Source organism: Pseudoliparis swirei, chromosome 19 (genome assembly GCF_029220125.1).
Source record: "Pseudoliparis swirei isolate HS2019 ecotype Mariana Trench chromosome 19, NWPU_hadal_v1, whole genome shotgun sequence".
Taxonomy (NCBI): Eukaryota; Metazoa; Chordata; class Actinopteri; order Perciformes; family Liparidae; genus Pseudoliparis; species Pseudoliparis swirei.
In genome coordinates, this window is record NC_079406.1 from 22,040,527 (window position 1) to 22,061,335 (window position 20,809).

Here is a 20,809-nt window from a genome sequence, read left to right on the forward strand (position 1 = left end):
GAGACAGAAGATGGCAGATCAATTAAAATGCCAAAGTAACTCAATCCAACATCTAATTTCCGCACTAAAGTAAATTAGGTACATGTCTGGTTGGTCTCCTTGTTCTTAAATCTGTAGTTTTCTATTCCTCATTTGTTCCCATTTCCTGGCACAGTAAGCTTTCTCTTAACATTCATACATCCTCTCATCCACTTTCATGTCCAGCAACTCAACCACTGTTAACGTCTTGTGGGCAATTTTTCATTTGTGTTTGTCCGTTTGAGAGGACATGCATCCGCCCATATTTATTTGCCCGTGAATGACTGTAAACATGAGGCACTCCCCTCCTACACAGGCTGAAGGTGTTAAGCCACTGAGGATTACGTGTGGCGCCGTCGGGCATGTAGACACTAATCAAATATATACCATCCTTGTCGAGTCTCAAAGGGCTGCTAGAGGAACCAGAAGGACGGGGGGGGGGGGGGGGGGGTAGCGGGAAAAGAGCGAGGCGGAGAACCGAGCTGGCAAGCCTTGTTTGACCTGCTCGAAGGAAAACAAGTGGGAGGACGGAGAGAGAAAAGGGAGCGATGGAAGAAGAGAGAGGGAAGGGGAGGTGAAATCCCCAAAACTGAAAAAATACATTCAGAAATCCCGCCCGCTCCCCATCTAAATGTGAATTGGTGCTCAATGGCATGTGTGAATAGGTTAAGTGTGCGCTCCGAATGAGTGTACGTTACCAAGGTGGTCCAAATAAAAGCCCATTTCTAAACCGGCAACTCCCTAAATATCATTAAAAAGCGCTCGGTCGCTGCCCCCGAGACAGACTGGGCCACTTCGGGGACAAGTGAAGCGTCGGATCATTTCATTCAATGAAGAACTGAACTCTGTTTTCCAGAAAGTGCCGATTCACCAAATATAGCACGTACCTAGTGCTCCCATTGTGCAAGAGGGGGCCCTCCTCCACGCTGAGCACCACCGGGGGACAACTTGTGGAGCATTTGACCATTTAGCCTGGTGGAAAATCTTCTTCTTCACTTTTCCTCAGTAGACCAGAGTTTCAAAGTGGAACTCTTTTCTTCTTCTTCTTCTTCTTCTTCTTCTTCTTCTTCTTCTTCTTCTTCTTCTTCTTCTTCTTCCTCCTCCTCCTCCTCCAGCATGGCCCGTGCAGTTTGTATCCTCTGGGGCCGATTAAACACTCAGTGTCACTTACAGAGGTTGGGGAGGGTTAAGTGGACCGGCTGAGCAGTGGACAGACAGAGGTAAATTGCTACAATGACAAACTGCTGCACCGCTTGTGTGAGTCCCAGTGCGCTGTGTGACACGGTGTGTGCCTGCCCCGTAATATGGATAGCTACAAACACACACACACACACACACACACAATGTATGGAAAATGCTGTTTTGAGATTGAGGAGGCCCAGGCAGCCAGCCTCCATCAGAGGTGACCTCCGTGATCATGACATCACGAGGTAGGCTTGATTGATATGCACGCTGCCCCGAGGAGCATATTCCAACGCACAGGGCCCCGGGTGGAGCGCACAGGGGCCCCCCCTGGGGAAGGAAGAGGAAGCAGCCGGGGCAGGAGGAGAGAGGAGGGGATGAGGATGTGGCAGTGAGAAAAAAAAGACGAAGAAAAAAGACGGAGATAGGAACAGAGGTGGGAGGGGAGGAGGAAAATAAAGGAGACGTGAAAAAAAGAGGGAAATAATGAGGGAAGAAAGGGTGAAAGGAGAGGAGGTCTGATGGTAATAGTGTATATTCATAGAAAATGAACAAATGACCTCCCTGCTGGAGTCCTGCAGCCAACACACACACATTGTGTCCCCAGGTGTGTGTGATTAACTGTAAGGACATATGATCCATTTACATCATCACCAGGTGCATTGAGATAGATTATCAACCGAGGTCACGCTTCATTTATTTACACTTCACACAAGAATATGGAGCATACAGTCACACACATGCAAACAAAATAACACTCAGCAGTCCTGCCTGTGAAGTCTCCGTGTGTGTGTGTGTGTGTGTGTGTGTGTCTGCGTGGGCTCTTCATGTGACCTCACCTGAAGCAAGCAGCAGACAATAAGAAAATGGGGAAGCGAGAGTTATAATAAGGCAACTTCAATTCATGGTTGATCTGTTCACAAATTTGATTTAACATTGACAAATAAATAAAAAGCTTCAAACCACTGAGCTGACATTTAGTTTGAGAATGCTCACCTAGTCTTGGTGCTCAGGTGAGAAAAAAGAGATTCTTTAGAATGTGATTTCAGAATCAGAATCAGAATCTGAAACATGTATTAGCTAAGTGTGTTAGACACATGAATAATCTGACTTGGCGGCGTACACATTAGACAGACGAACAAAACAACAATCAAAAACAATCAACAGCCAACATATAAGATAACTATATTATATTTATACATATATTTGATAATTATATTCCCTTCATGCAGATTATACTTGATTGGTACTCCTGTGGCTGTGTGTACTGTGGCGACCTTTGACCCAGGAACACAGAGTATCACATGTCGTCCAGAGTGCCGCGGTGGATTCATTTTGGTTTTTAAGGGAAATATTTATTTAAAAAATCTTGAGTTATAAATGTAATTAAAAATGTATTAATATGAAAGATGTATGTGGTAGTATATATAAATATATTTTGTTTTTATTTTGTTTATTGTTGTTTTTGTTGTTGTTTAATTTTCTTCTTTATTTTAAATTAATTTTCTGATTTATTTTGATTTCAATTTAGGATAGGAATTTATAAGCATTTTTTTGCTTCTACCTATACCTTTTCAGTCTTTCTCTTTTGTATGTATATATAGGATAGTATTGTATTGTATTTGATTTGATTGACTGAATAAAAAATACAAACAAACAAACAAACAAATGTATACAAACTGGTCTTAAAGGCACCAGGAGCTGGATGATGAGGAGGAGCTCCTGTGCCTAGAATGAATAAGGTTGTTGTTGTTGTTGTTGTTGATTGCAACAGAGGTTGTGACGTATAAACTTCTGCTGAGCGTTGTCACGTGTTTCAGGAGCTGCGTCTCTGAGGCTTCAGTCGCTCTTCACGTGATGCTTTTTGTTTCACTGCCTAACCATCCCTCCCCGCCAGAACTCTACTCTAACCAGCTGGACCCCGTGGAGCATTGTCCCATCGAGACGGAGAAACACGCTCACCCACCAACTTGACATTTCTGTTATTCTACATGTGTCATTTTGATTTGTGGCGGCGATCAAATTCTGCAGACATCGCCAACGGTGTCTGACGGATCGCCCGAGCAGGCCGCGGTGAGCGTTGCCACGGAGTCAAAGTCATTATTTTCGTAACTTCGTCTGAGCCAAAGGCATCCGTGAAGTTTCCCTCGCCTTCGAGATGCAACAATTGGCTTAAATGTAAGTCTTGAAATGTCATCGACTTTCTCTATTGCGGATCTTTTTTATGGTCTTTCGAATAATTACTTTACTGCAGTCGCAGTCAAGCACATGGCGAGAGATTTCCTCCCAAAGTGCTCTTTGCCACAATTTAGATTCAGAGGAAACTGGAAAAACATCGTATGAATACTCATATTTTCACTTGTGCAAATGTTCATTATGCTCAGGTCATATTTTATCAAGTTTGGCAGGCGTCACAAAACGAGTCGGTAACGTGGCAATCGGAGCGCAATGCAGCTGGCGTGTTGCTGTAAAGCCACAAACTCATCTGCACTGACATGATATGATGTTCGGGGAGTTTGCGTGTGTGTGTGTCCACGCACGGACACGCTAATCCTCATCCTGAGCTATGTGGGCTTCAGGAAACACACACAGAGAGACACACACACAAGCACACACAGCTACACTAACTAACTCATTAATATGCCTCATTTCACCCCAACCTCAGCCAACGCACACACTGCTCTCTGATCCAAAGGCTACACTCACACACACACACACACACACACTCACTCACTCATCCATTTCCGACGATCACTTTCAGATTTAATCCTATTTAGTTTTTTCTCTGCGTCGCCTATATTCACCTCATCCTGTTGTTGAAGGTCATGAGAAACACATCATGAGAAATAAAGTGCTATAATAAAGACAAGACACTCGGATCACATTGCTGTTCATCCTTGACAATATTATACCATTTAAAAATATTTCAATGTATTTATATTGGTTAATTAATGGAGCTTTCTTAAAATAAGATACACTATGAAAATACAATAATAAAATAAATCTGCGAAAATGTGATAAATCAACAACAAAAAGTTAAAAATCAAAATGAAAATAGGGTAAATTAAAATTGAACGAAAGTAAAAACTTTTTTTATTGCTTACAAATATTTGTAATATTTTTTTATTTTTTCTCCCCCTTCGGCTCTTTTTACTTCCTATTATGAAAAGCATATTTTGTGTATTTTTCGCTCCGTTTGGGGCAGGACACCACAGCCATTTCATTACGCGTGAGTTATGTGGGGACAGCCAGTGAAAATCATATTAGATCCATCAACTTTTATGATTTTGAGTAAACACTTTGAAAGTGTATTCCTTTGATTACATACAGGAGCTTTACGTCTTTTACAGACTGTATTTACTGAGCGACAACATTTCCACTGTATCCCTGTCAAGAAGGTGGGTAAAACATTTCTGTGATCCAACATGAGTATTTTGGTAATACCTTTTGGTACTGAGCTGTTGCTGTCGGGAGTTTCTCTCCCACTTCACATAAATGTGTAACTCAAATGTTCGAGGCGATACCACAACGTTTCATTTTGTCCTCGCAAACCGCCGTTTCTGGCTGCCAAATAAAGTGACACAAAAACAATGTCTATATATCGTTGTTTTTTTGGGTATTTGAGGATTTTGGGAGCATTCTCTAACCGCATGGTCTGAACTGGAGCTGTGTGTTTTATCAATCAACAACAGATATGGGGAAAATGAATGTTTCTTTTTTATGAACCAAAATGGGAACAGAGTTCCGCCGGCACTTGAGAAAAAGTTCAAGTAGGAAGCAAGTCGAAAGACAGAACTGAAGACCGAAAAGAGGAAGGCAGAACGAGCGTTATAAAAACAGACAGCCGGAAAGCAGGGACACAAAGACAGAATGTCTCATCACTGATGATCACAGGAGAGGTGCTTTTCAGACCCCGACTGGTTCCACTTAAACCACAGAGGAGCCTGCTGGTCAGAGCCAGCAGAGGTTCACTAGAGCCGCCACGCAGCGCAGTCAGATCCACAAGGAAAAGCTCTGCGTCTGACCGGTTTCACTTATCAACAGTATCATCTATTCATTCTATAAAACTTAAGAGGTAGGTTGTTGATTTAGGTTTGAAATGCTTGTTTTACAATTCATTAAAATAGAGCGTTCTTCAGTGTTGTAAGTCCTTGGGAGGCTGGAATTATATTATGTTTTACTTTATGCATTCATTACCTTAGTTTATCCTTATTGGCTATATAAAGGTTGTTTTAAATAAAACGTACTTGCTGCACTTTTTGATTTATGTTAGAAACTAAATATTTGAATGAGGTAATATAAAAAAATCATGTCGAATTTTTTCTCGGTATTACTGTAACAACCTAAAAGTGCCATTTAAATCACATTATACACGTAAAAGTATCTGGAGTACTGCGGCACTCTTCAATCATTATATACACTTAAACACTAACGGCAAATAATCATACGCTAATACAACACTTGGAAATGTGGAGATTAAATCACAGCATGTTTATTGTACTTGGCCAATAAAGTAATTCAACCTTAGAACATATTTTCTTTCCTGCATTAGTCCATCCAACTGGGCCTGATTGAAGCAGAGAGACTCTAAAGCTCGCCCTCTGTCAGTCAACCTAAGGCCCTCAGAGCAAAAAAAACACAACCACCCCCGAAATGTTTTTTTCTCTCCCGAAAACCCGAAAACCATGAAATCTCCTCCTTCTTGATCCAATCTTTCCTTCGGGACCCAGAAAAACATCCACCACCTCCCGGCCTCCCAGAAATCTGCTTCCAGTTTGGGGCAGCGCTGAGCTTCAGGGTAGGGGTGACTCCGAGGTGGCCGACGCTTTTAAATAAATAACGAAGAAAGAATGCAACACATCCAAAAATCTTTCCACATCTCTATGATTTGTTTAATGTGTCCTTTTCTTAACCCTTGTGTTACCTTCGGGTCAATCAATTTGACGATTCACTTTTCACCTCCTGTTCTTTTCAAAACATTGACCCCATTCAATGTTAACCCTCCTCCCTCCTTATTATTATATTTATATTTTTATTTTTAATGATGAGGTCATGATCCCAATTATTAAAAAAATTATTAATAATTAATATTATTTATATTGTTTTCCAAGTTTAAGTGTGTTTTTTGTTTTGTTGTTTGAAACAACATTAAGAACAACATTATATCATTTGAATTGAATCAATTGACAGGGAGGTTAAGGGACAATCGGGTCAATATCACATGAACCCAAAAAAAGGGTTAAAAACGTTTTTATTCAGTTTTTTCCACTGCCATTTCATCAATGTTCCTCTATTCCAGCGTTTTACAAGAACAAGCATAGATACGGTTGTTTGCATTTTTTATGATGGAGCCAGCTAGTAATTTGAATGTTTTGAGTCAGAGATTAATGAAGTAGGGAGTGGATGGAAGGAGACAATAAACTAACAGGCCAAGTCTGCCGGCCTTCTGTTTATACTCTGTTTTTATTTCTTTTTTTATATATATATATATATATACGTGTGCGCTTCTTCTGATCTCTGTAGCCTCCATGTAGCCTCTTGAGCTATTTCTGTTTGTTGCCTCTCTCGCTCTCTCTCTCGCTCTCTTTCACCTCACACACCTGATCTGTACGCAGTGCGTTCTCCCTCTGTTCTCTGCATGCCAGGAGAACGATTCTGGGGTTCTGCGGGCCCTGAATCTTTTTGTTATTTTTAAACTTCCATGTGAGCTTCAGGTTTTTTTTTTTTTTTTTTTTTTACCACAATAGGATTATTGCAGAAAAAAAAACAATCATCAAAAGTCAAAACCAGCTAATCGTATGTAAAAAAAAAAGAAAGGCTCCCACTAATGTGATCTACAGAAGTGGCTGAACTTTGGTTACCATGTGTTGCATTGGTTATGACACCTTTATGGGACACACATGGCCACAGAGACATACCGCAGCAAAGGCGGAGCAGCCCAAAAACCACGTCCAGCAGCATCAACATGACCACTAATCACCTCAAGCCTGGGACACTTAACCTGCACCACCATGCGTATGAAACTCTGAGTTATGAACCAATAAAGTAAAGGCAAAGCCAGATTTTGGAGTGCAAATTTATAAAAACATAATTTTCTATTAATTTGTTTATTTAGTCAGTGACCTCATTCCCACGCAGTAATGTAGTTGGGAACACATACCGACATGATAAAAAAATTAAAAGATTAAAGAATCTGTTTTCGACACATGTATGAGCTTAATTGCTTTGTTGAAAAAATCAAACCCAGAAAACAAACAATTTGCATCCATGCACATCACTTTTTTTTAAGGAATTCAACAGCTTGCTCTTTGGCTGCCAACTCTAAAATCCCAGATACTCTGAGAACTAATTGAATCATCAAGTACCTTTTGATTAAACAAATAAATAAAGTAAAAGCGACCAAAACGTACACTCTCTTCCATATATTGTCATATTGTAGTAAAGGAACTGAAACCCACACCTGCATGGAGGTAGAAAGCCAAAATAACAAACTCTGACGTCCTGATGAAAGTGTTCAGAAAATAATAAGAATAATGCAACCAAACTTATTCCAGCTCTCTGCTCCTGATTGTTTCACCCTGCTCCCCAGACATATGGCTTCCACCGTGTGCCTGGCGAGCATGAATGACACCTGTGAGACATGAGCTGCGTAGCGGTCGTGGAGGTCGGGCTCCCATGTGTTGTACGTTGGTCCTGACACCTCAGCAGGACCCACGGGGGGCTTGTAGAGAGAGAGCCGGACAGATTGGAGCTGAAGTACGGTAGTTTTCACAGCTCGCCACGGGGGCCCCCACATGGAGGTCACATGGAGGGAGAAGAACCGCGCGGGAACAATGGGAGTCGTTAAAATAGCGCGGGGTGGGGGGGGGGGGCTGTGCATGTGTCTGTCTGTGTGGAGAGGACGACAGGACGGAGCTACAAGTCTTTCATCTGCGAGTGAAGTTGAGGGGCAACGTGGCCAAAATTCAGACAAGGAGATGACAGGAACAACCCCCCCCCACCCCAACCCCTCCTCCCCCTTCCCTGTTCCAACACACACATTCGGGATTCAGACCTTTTTGCCCATCGATCTTATTTCCTTTTCATCTCGCCCTCTCTCTTCCCGCTCCATCCCTTTTGTCTCAGTGGTTCTGCCTCTCGTGTGCCGCGTCTCTACATAATACTCTGTGTCTTTCATGTGAACTGCTGATCTACAGCGGATAGACAAGCAGTGCTGCGGGGGGCATGTGTGTGTGTGTTGTTCTGGGAGCAGGGACCCCCCTGTCTGAGGCCTCTGAATGGTAAGCCAGCCAATGGCTCCAAGATGTACCCGACTGATGATGCAGATCTCTCATCTCACTGCCACAAACTCTCCTGACACTTCTGATCTCGCCGAGACCACCGTGTGTGAGTCTGTGCGTGTTTGTCTGTTTGGGAAGATAAACGTTTGTGTGTGTGTGTGTGTGTGTGGAGAGAGAGCAAGACGGTGACTAAGAGGATCGTCGGAGTAGTTTGTGTTGTCTGTGGCTGAGCTCTGATGATCACTGTAAATGGTGGTTTGCCCAGATGGCACTTACTGTCCGTCACTATCAGTGTCCCCCCCCCTTTTGCCCATGCTTCCTCCCCTTTTGCAATTTAGGAGGAGGGGGCGGTTAAAAACATCAGCACACTTGAGTATTACATGATTATGTTTTGGGATACTGCATTGATTCTGGAAAACAGTGTATGGAATCCATGCAGAGATGTGTTAGTAGTACTGTGATGCTGGATGTTACAGGGACAGTGATACATCAAAATCTAGATCGCACTTTTAATGATTACATAAAATAGTCACTTATTGTGTGTTCTTTCTACTATGGCTGTTTTTGGCAAATTGCAATAAATCACCTTGCTTACAGTATCGCAATACACCACAATATACTGAATGGAAACCATTGATTAAAGTGGACCAGATGGATGTGGAACGGCATGTGATTAATAAGTAAATACAGCTAATATCTATGATACAAAAGGCTGTTTTACCCAAATCTGCTGTTGGGAGTTGTGATAAAATAGTAGCCTTAGATATTTTCGGATTAATCTTAAAGTTACCCGGTTATCTCATCCAATGCAGGTCGTAGTTTAACTGCCCCACCAGTCTATCATGGAGTATATTTATGCACTCTTCCATTCGATGGCACAAAATGACCAAATGAACTGTCCAGAAAATCACACTCACACGCCAGATTTAAAACCGCAGCTTACATTTCTACACGCACTGCTTTGGGCGAATGGTAACATATGTTGAAGACATAACATGTTCTGCATATACTGCACAAGAGAATGTTTTTACTGGCCGCTGTGGGGACGAGGTTAAAACGGAGTCACGGCATGCTTTGTTTCTTCCCGACCTACGAGTCACGTCTTTCTCTCTTTTCAGCGATTTGGCGTTACGAGGAACGGTTTCGTTTGACGTGAGGTGGTGTTTTAAAATATCTTCACTTGCTGCTTTGCAATATTTAGGACAAAAACATCTGGACTCATGCACCAGATCGGCGGTCCAAAATGCATTAAGCCATTTCTTTACCATGGATGCCGCTGTCCTTGCAGACATGAGATTTCAGATCTGCCAAGTCTCCCTTCCATCTGTCAGGAGTGAGACTGTAATGTCAGCGGCATTGTGACTCCCATGCTGTAATGATAGGAGAGGATGACTTCATGATGTGGAAATACGACAGAGCCTTAAGTTCACAATATTCATCTTGTATAAACCGAGCTTTGCAAAAGCTCAAAAACAAAAAAGTAGATAATCTTCACATGTTTGAGTCATTCTTTGCCCTTAAATGCTTGGCTGCTATCCATCCATCATTAGCATTTATTACGCGGCTTTGTTGAACACTCATTTCTGATTGGTCAATTACAACCCTCTACGGCCTGCTGTTTCAGAGCGCTGCTATGGATAACAGACTGTTGCTATGGACACATTTTATTTATTTTTTATCTCCGAATACAGCGAGAGGTCTATTTTTTTTAGTGGAAGCATTTTATGTTGGAAAACAATATTCTGGGTTTATTTATTGACCTTCATAAGTGGCTGTGCAATAAGCGGGATAATGTACGGCGAGCTGTTCATGACCATGAAATGAACCCTCGCGTCTGGCCCAATCTCATGGGAACACATATGGGGGATATGAGTTCACATATCCATTCAATTACGGGCAAATCTACCTTTCCTCTCACTTAACCACATGGAATATTGAAATGAACATATGCTACTCTGGGACTGACTGTGAGTTATGAATGTAAAATCAGAGTCAGATCTTATTCTGAAACGTCATATGTATTCAAACACATGACACGCAGTGCAGTGGGATCATCTTTGGTGACTGTTGACTCAGAATTGGACAAATTAGAGCAGAGTTTAAAGTTGCTGAGTGTCACGAAACGCACGTCATAAACATCAATGTATTCTTGAGGTGTAAAATATGATTAATAGAACTGCCAACTGTCCTTTTTCCAAGTCAAGGCCTGCTGTGTTTCTGCTTATTGTCTCCATCACAGCCGAATGTATTTACTGTATGATTTGATTACATATAAAAACAAGCTCACACCAACATGCACTTACAGTCAAACAAACAGTCCTTTTCGAGCGTTCCCATTGCTTCACAAATGTTCCAAGAAATGTTTTGTTTTTTATTCATGCGCTGCACGATAAACACATTATCAGAGCTACATGTTGTCGGCAGAAACCACACAGCTCCAATTTCAGAATACTAATTTTTGTAATTGATACCTGCTGTAGCTGTGTAATGGTATGGAAAGAAATATTTCCTTAGACAAAGCCAAACCACTGAAAAAGTACTGCAACTGCACCAAGGACGTAGAGAGAAAGATTCACCAGATTTCTGCAATTCCAGATTATTATTACGACCATGTGGAGGAGCAAGAAAAGGGACTATTAAGTCAAAGCATACGGTCTAATGTCCACGAAAGAGGAGATTGTTGGCCCTCGGACACTTGAGAGCCGTTGTGTTGCCCACATGTAAAAGTCTACTGTGCATGAGAAACGCGATTAAAGACTTCACGGACATGTGGTATGAAATCTCACTCGCGTCCTGTTGTCATCACAACAACATTTACCAGTAGCGTTCACGTTTACAGGCAAAAACTTCCAGCGCTGAAAGAAGAAACATATGCAACCCCGGGGAGAAAAAAAACAAAATAACGGACCGTGACGAACGAGTTGCAGTTCGTGCACGTGAGTAAATATTTCTGTACAAGAAAGAGTCGTTGGGAAGACAGTTTTTCTCCCACTGATGGTTTGAGAACAATAAGGAAAACTGTGGGGCGGCTGATGGTGGCTGATGGCGGCTGATGGCGGCTGATGGTGGCTGATGGTGGCCGAGTGGGATTTGGAAGCAGTCTTTGCTCTCTGGAGTCTGTTTGGTGCCCAGTGCTACGCTGCTGCTGCTGCTGTGGAGAACTATTTGAGGGGGAAATCTATGACACACATATGGTCATCTCATCTCTTCTTGCCAAAGCCTGAAAGGCTGAAATGTCTATCAGTCAGCAGGTGTCCCCACCTCGCACACACACACACACACACACACTGATGCAAAAGCAAACACACCAATACACACAATCAACCGATCCCCCACTGTCCAGTTAATGCAACCCATCCATCTTCCTCAAGTGTCAGTCAACCGTCAACGGCTTTTGAAAACACTCACAATCACACACACACACACACACACAACGCGAGTCTGAATACCCTCGCATACACAAAACCCAAAGCACGAAAACACAGAAATGCTCATAAATACTCACATGCATAAAGAATATGGAGCATACAGTCACACACATGGACACAAAAAACACTTAGCAGTCCTGCCTGTGAAGTCTCCATGTGTGTGTGTGTGTGTGTGTGTGACTGATGTGTTGTCAACCTCCAAAGTTGTGTATGGATGATAAACACTGCATGGTACACTCTCTCACTCTCTCTCTATCTCTCTCTCTCTCTCTCTCTCTCATTTCTCCAAACAGGTGTTGAAAAGGAACATCCACCATGCCGCCGCTTTCGAGTGGAGACTGCGTGTGTGTGTGTGTGTGTGACTGCACGTGTGTGTGACTGCGTGTGTGTGACTGCGTGTGTGTGTGTGTGTGACTGCATGGTGTTAATGGGCCAGAGCCTTCAGATGTTCTGATCTCTCCGTGTCTGCGACCACCTACAGTACCGACCGCTCCGTAGCGCTGCCTCTCCGCGGCTCACGGGGAACTGCATCAATCATCCCACCGAGCCAGGGCAAACAATGAACGAGGCAGCCCTCGGCATGTTGCTCCGGTGTTTTCCTACCGCATTCCTCAGGGAACGCATGTCAATCAAACACGGGTGACGTCTTCTTCGTGACTATTCTGTGAACAGGGTCTGATTTTTTAAAAGGTTGCCCTCTTTTTTTTCCACTCCGTTGAGCCATGGATAACTCCAGCTGCCCAGTTTTTTCTCGTCTGTTTTTTTCCAAACAAACCACGGCTGCCTTGACTGGAAACTTAAAATGTAACACCTCGTGTAAAGACCAGATGCCTCGGCGGGGAATATGAACAAAAGCTTTGGACACGCCGTCGTGGTCGAAGCTATCGTGCCACACAAGCAGTTAAACAGCGGTTCTCTTTTCATTGGAAGTGCACCAAGACAAGGTGAGGAAATCAGGCTCAAGCTGCTGCGCCCACATGCAAGTTTACAATAAATAGAACCATGCATAAGCGCAGCTTGTCATAATCATATTTCTGCCTTTGTGTGTCCATGTAGTCATGAACATCAGGTTTTGCGGTTCTGGCAGCTGGTTTTCGGATGGCTGTATCCCAAAGCTTGAACTGGCTTTATAGATGTTGCCATTGTTACGTCACATCCGAAGCTGATGGCGAGTGGCAAAACAGACATTTATTCTCACTACCATGTCGCAGTTTATTACTTCACCATTTCTTCCAGCAACCGCCGACAATCTCCTCTCGCCAGGTCCCGAACGCATAAAACTGGAATTAAACTGGTCTGCAAAACCAGATCAAAATGACACACTGGGAAGAGACGACTCCTCTAGAAGCACATTGAACTGGTAGTGGTCACTTCTGCTTCACACACACACACACACACACAAGCAAACACACACACACATGTACTGCTGTCATCTCCGTGCGAAATTGTCCTATACAGCCACTTCTGCAGCAGTCTCCAGAGTAATCCATCACATAACGTGTGTGTGTGTGTGTGTGGCAATGGTAAATTACTGCAACGGCACATTGAGCTCTGGCCATTACTCCACCAGGTGACACACATTAAAAGAGGTGGTGACACTGAGAGAAGGAGAGAGGGAGAGAGAAACAGTAGAAATAAGAATAAAGACATACAGGAATAAATTAGTGCTAAGAGAAAGGGAAGTCTGTTTCGAGAGAAACAGAATAAAAATGAATGAAATAATCAATGTTGGATGGAGGGAGACGAGGATGTAAATATTTGAAAAACAACAACGCAAATTTGTAAAATGAAAGACTGATGTAGGAGATGAGGAAGGGACTGAAGACATGCTGCTGGGAGAAGTGGAAACAGAGAAAACCACCCACTGTTCGGAGTCTGAGCCAAGGAAGGTTCAAACACACACACACACACACACACACACACAGCCCTACAAGCCAAGAAAGGTAAAAAGTTGGAGGATTCAGCCCTGGCTGACCTCCAGAAGATGTTATCAACCTCTCCATCTGAAACTAAACCAGCACACACTCATTCTTACACACAGAGCCGCGCACACCCCAATCAAAACTCCAAGCTCAAGAAAATCCAGTTACTATATTTCCTTTTTCCCGGGAAGAGAGGAAAAGGTATATGTGGAGAATATGGTGAAGTAATAACTGTGCATAATCAAATACGTATACATAATGTCACATAATAAAAAGTAAGTGTGTATAACGTGGTAACATGCAGAGTTTGACATATTTTGTGCTGGTTATTTCTTTAAGAAGTGGTGACATTTTGTCATTGAATAAGAAATTTCATGGATAATAAATATATTTTGTGTTTCAAGGGGTCCATCAAAGCACTGCCATCGTTGGATAATGTTCGGATTTATGTAAACGGTCTCTAAATCGGCTCATGGTTTGTTAGGAAATGTAACGATGAAGAAAAACTGTTTCTGGGTAAGTGAAGATGAAATAAGTGCGTAGAGGAACGACACATGTTTCAAACGTGTAACAGTTTAGCTCCATGCCTTCCTTCTTGTAGGAGTTGTTTTCATCCCGTCACTAACTATCATGTCATTCCAGATCCTGCTTCCCATCTCGTCAATCCAACTCCCTTCACCTGCCTCTGATCACCTCGTTAGTCCCTCATTCCCTTCACCTGGTCCTCACGCCCTTCTCACCTGCAGCCCATCCCCTCATTAGTCCCTCACTGTTTAGCTCCCTCACTTCCACTTGTCCTCTGCCAGATTGTCTTGTGTTTTCTGACCAAGCCCTCAAGCGTTCCATAGTTCTGATTATTCTGTCTGTTCCGATCTTGACAAAAGCCTTCAGTAAATATTCTTTCTTTGAATTATCTGTCTCCTCAGTCGTGCATTTGGGTCCACCCTAATCCCGCCGTGACAAAACGCTGCAGTCTGGTTAAGCAGATATATGTTAGCTCTAATGTTGACACAGTGTGTGTGTGTGTTTGGGGGGGGGAGGGGATAAAGCGAGAACGGGAGACTTTAGAAAAATGGAGGTTGATGTTACATTATAAGTGGAAGGTGCGACAGAGGACAAGGGGCAGCGATTAATCATTTTGAAACGCTTCTGCGGTGAGGATGCTACGTCTACGGGTGTGTGCACGTGTAACCCAGACCACCCTCTCCACCACCTCCTACAGGGACAGAGGAGGACTTTCTCCAGACGTCTCCTCACGCTCCGCTGCCACAAGGACAGATACAGGAGAACATTCCTGCCGGCGGCTATGAGGCTCTATAACAGATCACCTCTTGCCAGATCATAGTGCAATAACTACAACAATAACTGAATACTTACACTATGTTGATCTGCACTTCACACATTTCATTTGTTTGCACTACACACATACGCACACATTTCATTTGCACAGCACACATGCACACACTTTGCATTTTGCACACTGTCTATGTTTAATATTTTTGTATTTGTCATTGGTGTTGTGTGTTGTGTATGCATGTGTGTTGTATATTTGTATATGTACATATTTTTCTGTTTTGTATTTTACTTTGTATACTTCTATATCTTTCATCCCTGTTTTATATATTTTGTGTTTTTTTAATTTTTTTATTGTGTGTTTGGTTTATTGGTGCTGCTACTGTTACAACAAATTTCCCCTTGGGGATTAATAAAGTATATATCTATCTGTCTATCTATCTAATGTGTAAAGGCCAGAGAGAGAGAGAAAGGGAATGAACGAGGAGAGAGAAATGAAGGTGTGCTTTAGAACAAAAGACTCATTAAATCTACTCACCTTTCAGCTTAATCCTCAGAACTAATTAGATGGATGCATACCTGTCTTGCATCCAGAACACACACACTAAAACTTGTGCACGCATGCACACACACACAAAGACACACACACACACACACACAGAGTGAGACACAAATGTCTCCCGTCAGACCCCTTGTTAGTGTTGTGTCTATCTATTTCTGTCAGGACCCTGAGACTGAAGCAGCTGATTGGAACCCATCCATCCGTCCTCTTGAAGTGCTGATCCTGTTCAGGGTCACAGGGGGGGGGGTACGCCTCTGACACAGGGAGACGCACCATTCACACTCTCATTCACACCTACGGGCAATTTGGAATAATCAATTAACCGCGCAACAGCGAGTCTTTGAACTGTGGGAGGAAGCTGGCGAACCCAGAGGGAACCCATGCTGGCAACATGCAACACTACACAAAGGGCCGTCTAGCCGGGAATAGAACCCAGGACCTTCATGCTGTGAGGCGACAGCGCGAGGCACCTCACCACCATGCGGCCCAGTTGAAATGCAACCAGCATTCATTCTATCACTCAAGGCCTTTACACAACTAATACACGACATGAACTGTCTGTCTGTCTGCCTGTCTGTCTGTCTGTCTGTCTGCCTGTCTGTCTGTCTGCCTCGTCCCTGGCTACATGTGTGTTAACGTGCTGTTATTTGCGGGGCACCGAGCGCTTTCATCTGGCCTGGCACGACGTGAACTCTCAGCGGCTTTAATGATGTGTGAGGTTCAAAACTCAGTCAGACATGTTTTTGAGTGACTGAGGTCGCCGTGGCGATCAAGAGCGTTATGACATAAGGAGAGAAAGGCTTCGACTGACAGAGAGAAACGTCAAATAAAAGCGAATAAATACACTTAATTTAACACACTTTTTACTTTCATAAAGAAACCCTCTCAACATGCTGAGCCTCTTCAGTTGTGGAGTTGTTTTAATTAGAATAATTGTTTTTAACCTGCAGTGACATGAAGTTTTATTCCTGTCCTTATTTGTTGCTCATCCTGCATCACTTGTCCCTCTGTCTTTCTTACATTGTGTGCCCCCTCCCTCCCCTCAGTCTATTCACTCTGTTACCAAACTTACAAGCAGCTATTAAGGAGATTTAGTCAGTGCCAGTGTATATTTTGGGGTATGGTAACACAGAAAACAACTATCATCTTTATTTCCCATTACTTCAGTGCAATAATGATTATAACTGAGTACCAGCCAATGAAAATGGGACCACAGACTCTTGAGCACTGAGAATTGAGCATGACAAATCATTAAAAAAAAGAGCATCCATTATTGAATTTACAGCGTGGTTTCCTATAATGTGCAGATAAATTAAATTGATCCCTGATGGCTTTTACACACTGATGCGAAACGGAGACGAGCAGTTTGGTGGCAAAAGACGTGACACGCAGACAATAAAACGGTGCGGAGAAGGAAAAAGGAACAACGGAAAAACCTTATAAAGGCAAGCCGGGTAATGATGGGAACAAAGCTGAAGGGGAAAGTAGGGGGAAATGAGGAAAAGAGAGAAGGAGGAAGAAAAACAGATGAGCTTGGATGATTTGTCATGGAAATTGTCAATGCGATACCGAAACATATTTAAGACATATCTCAAAAACAGAGAAGTGAAAAACAAAATTACCACAATAAAAAAAGAGAAAGTGAGAAGAATATATATATACATATATATATATGTATGAATATATATATATATATATATTGTATATGCAAATTAAGGATTTTTGTTTGTACTACTTCATTACATTAGGGACAGTTGAAAGAACCACCAGTTTAGTTTTACATATTCTCATTTCATTGTGCCCTTCCTTTAAATCGAGCTTAGTAATTACATTGTGTTTTTAATAATCCTTGAAAAAGACTATTCTTCACTACCAACTGATCGCACAGCTGCTGCTCTTTATTTTTATTATGGCCGTTATGCTTTTAAGCGGCTTGAGATTTATTCGGCTCAACAGCATTACTCAGAGTGAGGAATGGGTGTTTATTTTCTTTCAGAGAGCATTTTTTTACCACTTATTGTGTCATCTCCAGGGGCTATTTTAATATCTTCTGTAGCAGTTTTATATGACTGCACAACATTTAAAATGTATTTTATATTGTGATGTAGCTCACGGCCTTCCCTTCTTTTACAACGCAAGAGAGGTGAAGAGACATGAAGAAAAGAAAATGGTCAAGAACGGTTCCCACTCTGACCCCGAATGGTTCATCTTTGGTTATAGACAGGATTTTATATATACCGGTATATACAGGACTGTCTCAGAAAATTAGAATATTGTGATAAAGTTCTTTATTTTCTGTAATGCAATTCAAAAAACAAAAATGTCATGCATTCTGGATTCATTACAAATCAACTGAAATATTGCAAGCCTTTTATTCTTTTAATATTGCTGATTATGGCTTACAGCTTAAGAAAACTCTAAAATCCTATCTCATAAAATTTTAATATTTCCTCAGACCAAGTAAAAAAAAGATTTATAACAGCTGAGTGTTTGTCAAGGCTCAGGAAACCCTTGCAGGTGTTTCGAGTTAATTAGACAATTCAAGTGATTTGTTTAATACCCTACTAGTATACTTTTTCATGATATTCTAATATTTAGAGATAGGATATTTGAGTTTTCTTAAGCTGTAAGCCATAATCAGCAATATTAAAAGAATAAAAGGCTTGCAATATTTCAGTTGATTTGTAATGAATCCAGAATGCATGACATTTTTGTTTTTTGAATTGCATTACAGAAAATAAAGAACTTCATCACAATATTCTAATTTTCTGAGAGTCCTGTATACAGGTATATATATATATATAATGAGAGAGAGAGAGAGAGATGCATATCATTGTGTGAATATGATGACGTAATGAAGACAGGGCGACACAGAAAGAAGAAAAAGACAAAGTCGAGTGTACTGACATTCAGATCCTAATAAAAAGGACAGCCACAAAGAAAACTGACAAAAAATATCTGTATGATGTCGTGCCAACAGTGGAGCACGAGTCACCTTGATCCAATCATTTTGATTTAACTTCAAATCTCTCGTAGACTTCTGGAAATCCCCCATCTTTTCTCCTCTCCCCTCTCCCCATTGTTTTATTCCTCCTTTTATCTTTTATGTCATTTTTCCCTTTCTGCATCTCATTTCCTTTTGCTATAATTTAGAAATGGTTTGGAGAAGCTATCACTCTCCGTCTCTCTGACTCCAAATGTGTCCGTCTGTTTGCCAAACTTCTGTTATTCCCATAAAAACATAACATCTGATGTTTGTTGAGAGCGCCAAGAAAAAAAGCAGTTTTACAAAGTTGCATGTTGGGAGCAAGTGTGTTTTTTTTCCTTCTTCTTTTATTGTGTTGCATAAAATCCACGATGAATTTGCACAACAAATTGGATTCGTTGTTATGAAATGTTTATGTTATTGGTAACGAGAGCAAAGGAAATGAGGGAGTATTTGTAGGAGGATGGAGGGAGGGTTAGAGAAAAGGAGTGAAGGAGACACAGATTGAGGCTTGGGAAGAAAAAGGGGCACCCGCCATGCTGCGTTCAGAGCTCGCAATATGCTTCAAAGATGTGTTCAAAAGAGAAGACGGCGTCATATACATCATGAAGCCGTATCCTCACCGAGCCGACCCGATGGATACACTCACAGAGAGGGAGGCTGGCTGCGCAGAGCCTCGGTCTGTAAGATATTAAACAACTGAAACTTTCACGAATATTTCCACGAGTTCAAGCAGTCACACACACACACACAAACTAAAATACCTACACATGTTCCGAGAGAAAGGACGGTATGAAGAGACAGACAAATCCCAGAAATCCACACGCCGAAACAAAGAAATGCCAACAAAGAAATGCCAAAAAATGAAGCACCAAAGGAATATGTCCCGTTTCAATTAATGCCGCTTCCTTTAAGGCTCAGTGGAATTAGACACGAGTATAATTGTGTTTCATATTTACATGTGGATTACATGAAGAGGCATTAACCGGGCTTACTGTGACTAAACTTGGCAGGGAGGGAGAGAGACGAAACACAACGCAGAGCGGTGGAGAAACAAAAAAGGAGAGAATGCTGAGGAGCAGCCGGGCCGACGGGGCCGTGTGTCTCTTCCACGCCGGGCCGACTGATCAGAGCGACACTAAAGCGTCTGCATCTGTTCACCGTTTCCTTCTCTTCAGGGAACAAAGCCATCAACAACCTGAGGCCCTTCGGAGTCAACGTGATCGATGGCTCTCCGTCCGCCGGGCTGCGATGGTGAAGCGAAACCCGGCACACACACACACACACACAACCTGACCGCTGTATCATCCCTGCCCCACCTGTACCCCCCCCCCTCCCCCTACCAGCACATGAAAAGAGGCTGGAAACACTACAACACAGCGCCACCCGGTGGAGACAAGCATGAAGCACGACCACAACTTCCTCAACCCCCCCCCCCACCGGAAAAAAACAACAACCCAGGGGCCGTGAATTCATATTCCTTGTCCTTCTTCTCTGGAAACATGAAGGCACACAGACCCCAGATGGAAATACAGTCGTTGTGTCTTAAAGAGACTTTCATCCACAAATACTCTCACAGCTACATATCTGTTAATGAACAATTCTGAAACCAATGAAATTCTATTTTCACGTGTCAGTATGTTGACGCCTGATTCACAGCAACAGTCTGGTTTGACAAAGTTGACATCTTTGCATAAATAATTGCCAAAGGCCGATGTAAAAATGGGGTGGGTTAAGATCACGCTTAAAAGTAGGGACACATGTCCAGATGTGCCCTCTATGAGTCACAGATACACGTATACGTATATATACCCACACACATAGAGCCGCTGCACTAAGGCTGCATGCAGACACACAAATACACACACGTGTGTACACACTGACCTTGACAAGCGGGAGGACTGTGTTTATCTGAAGGAGTCTGTTTCCCATCTCGCCTCACTGTCCCCGTGGACACTTTCTCTCATCGTGACCCAGACTGACACAAACGTTCCCTTAAGACATACAGGTATGTGTGTGTAGATCATGTCATCCACACACACACACACACACACACAACACAGACTCCTGAGCTCACCTCTTACCCTCAACTCAAGGTGAAACCCTCCCAGGAATTCTCTGCATGAATCAAGTTCTTA

General features: G+C 42.4%; 1 protein-coding gene across 1 annotated transcript in view; it reads right to left on the bottom strand.

Moving 5' to 3' along the window:
• The window catches only part of slit3 (slit homolog 3 (Drosophila)), a 226,894-nt gene that overhangs the window by 118,137 nt on the left and 87,948 nt on the right, over positions 1 to 20,809 (bottom strand). The gene's annotated exons all lie outside the window — the stretch shown is intronic.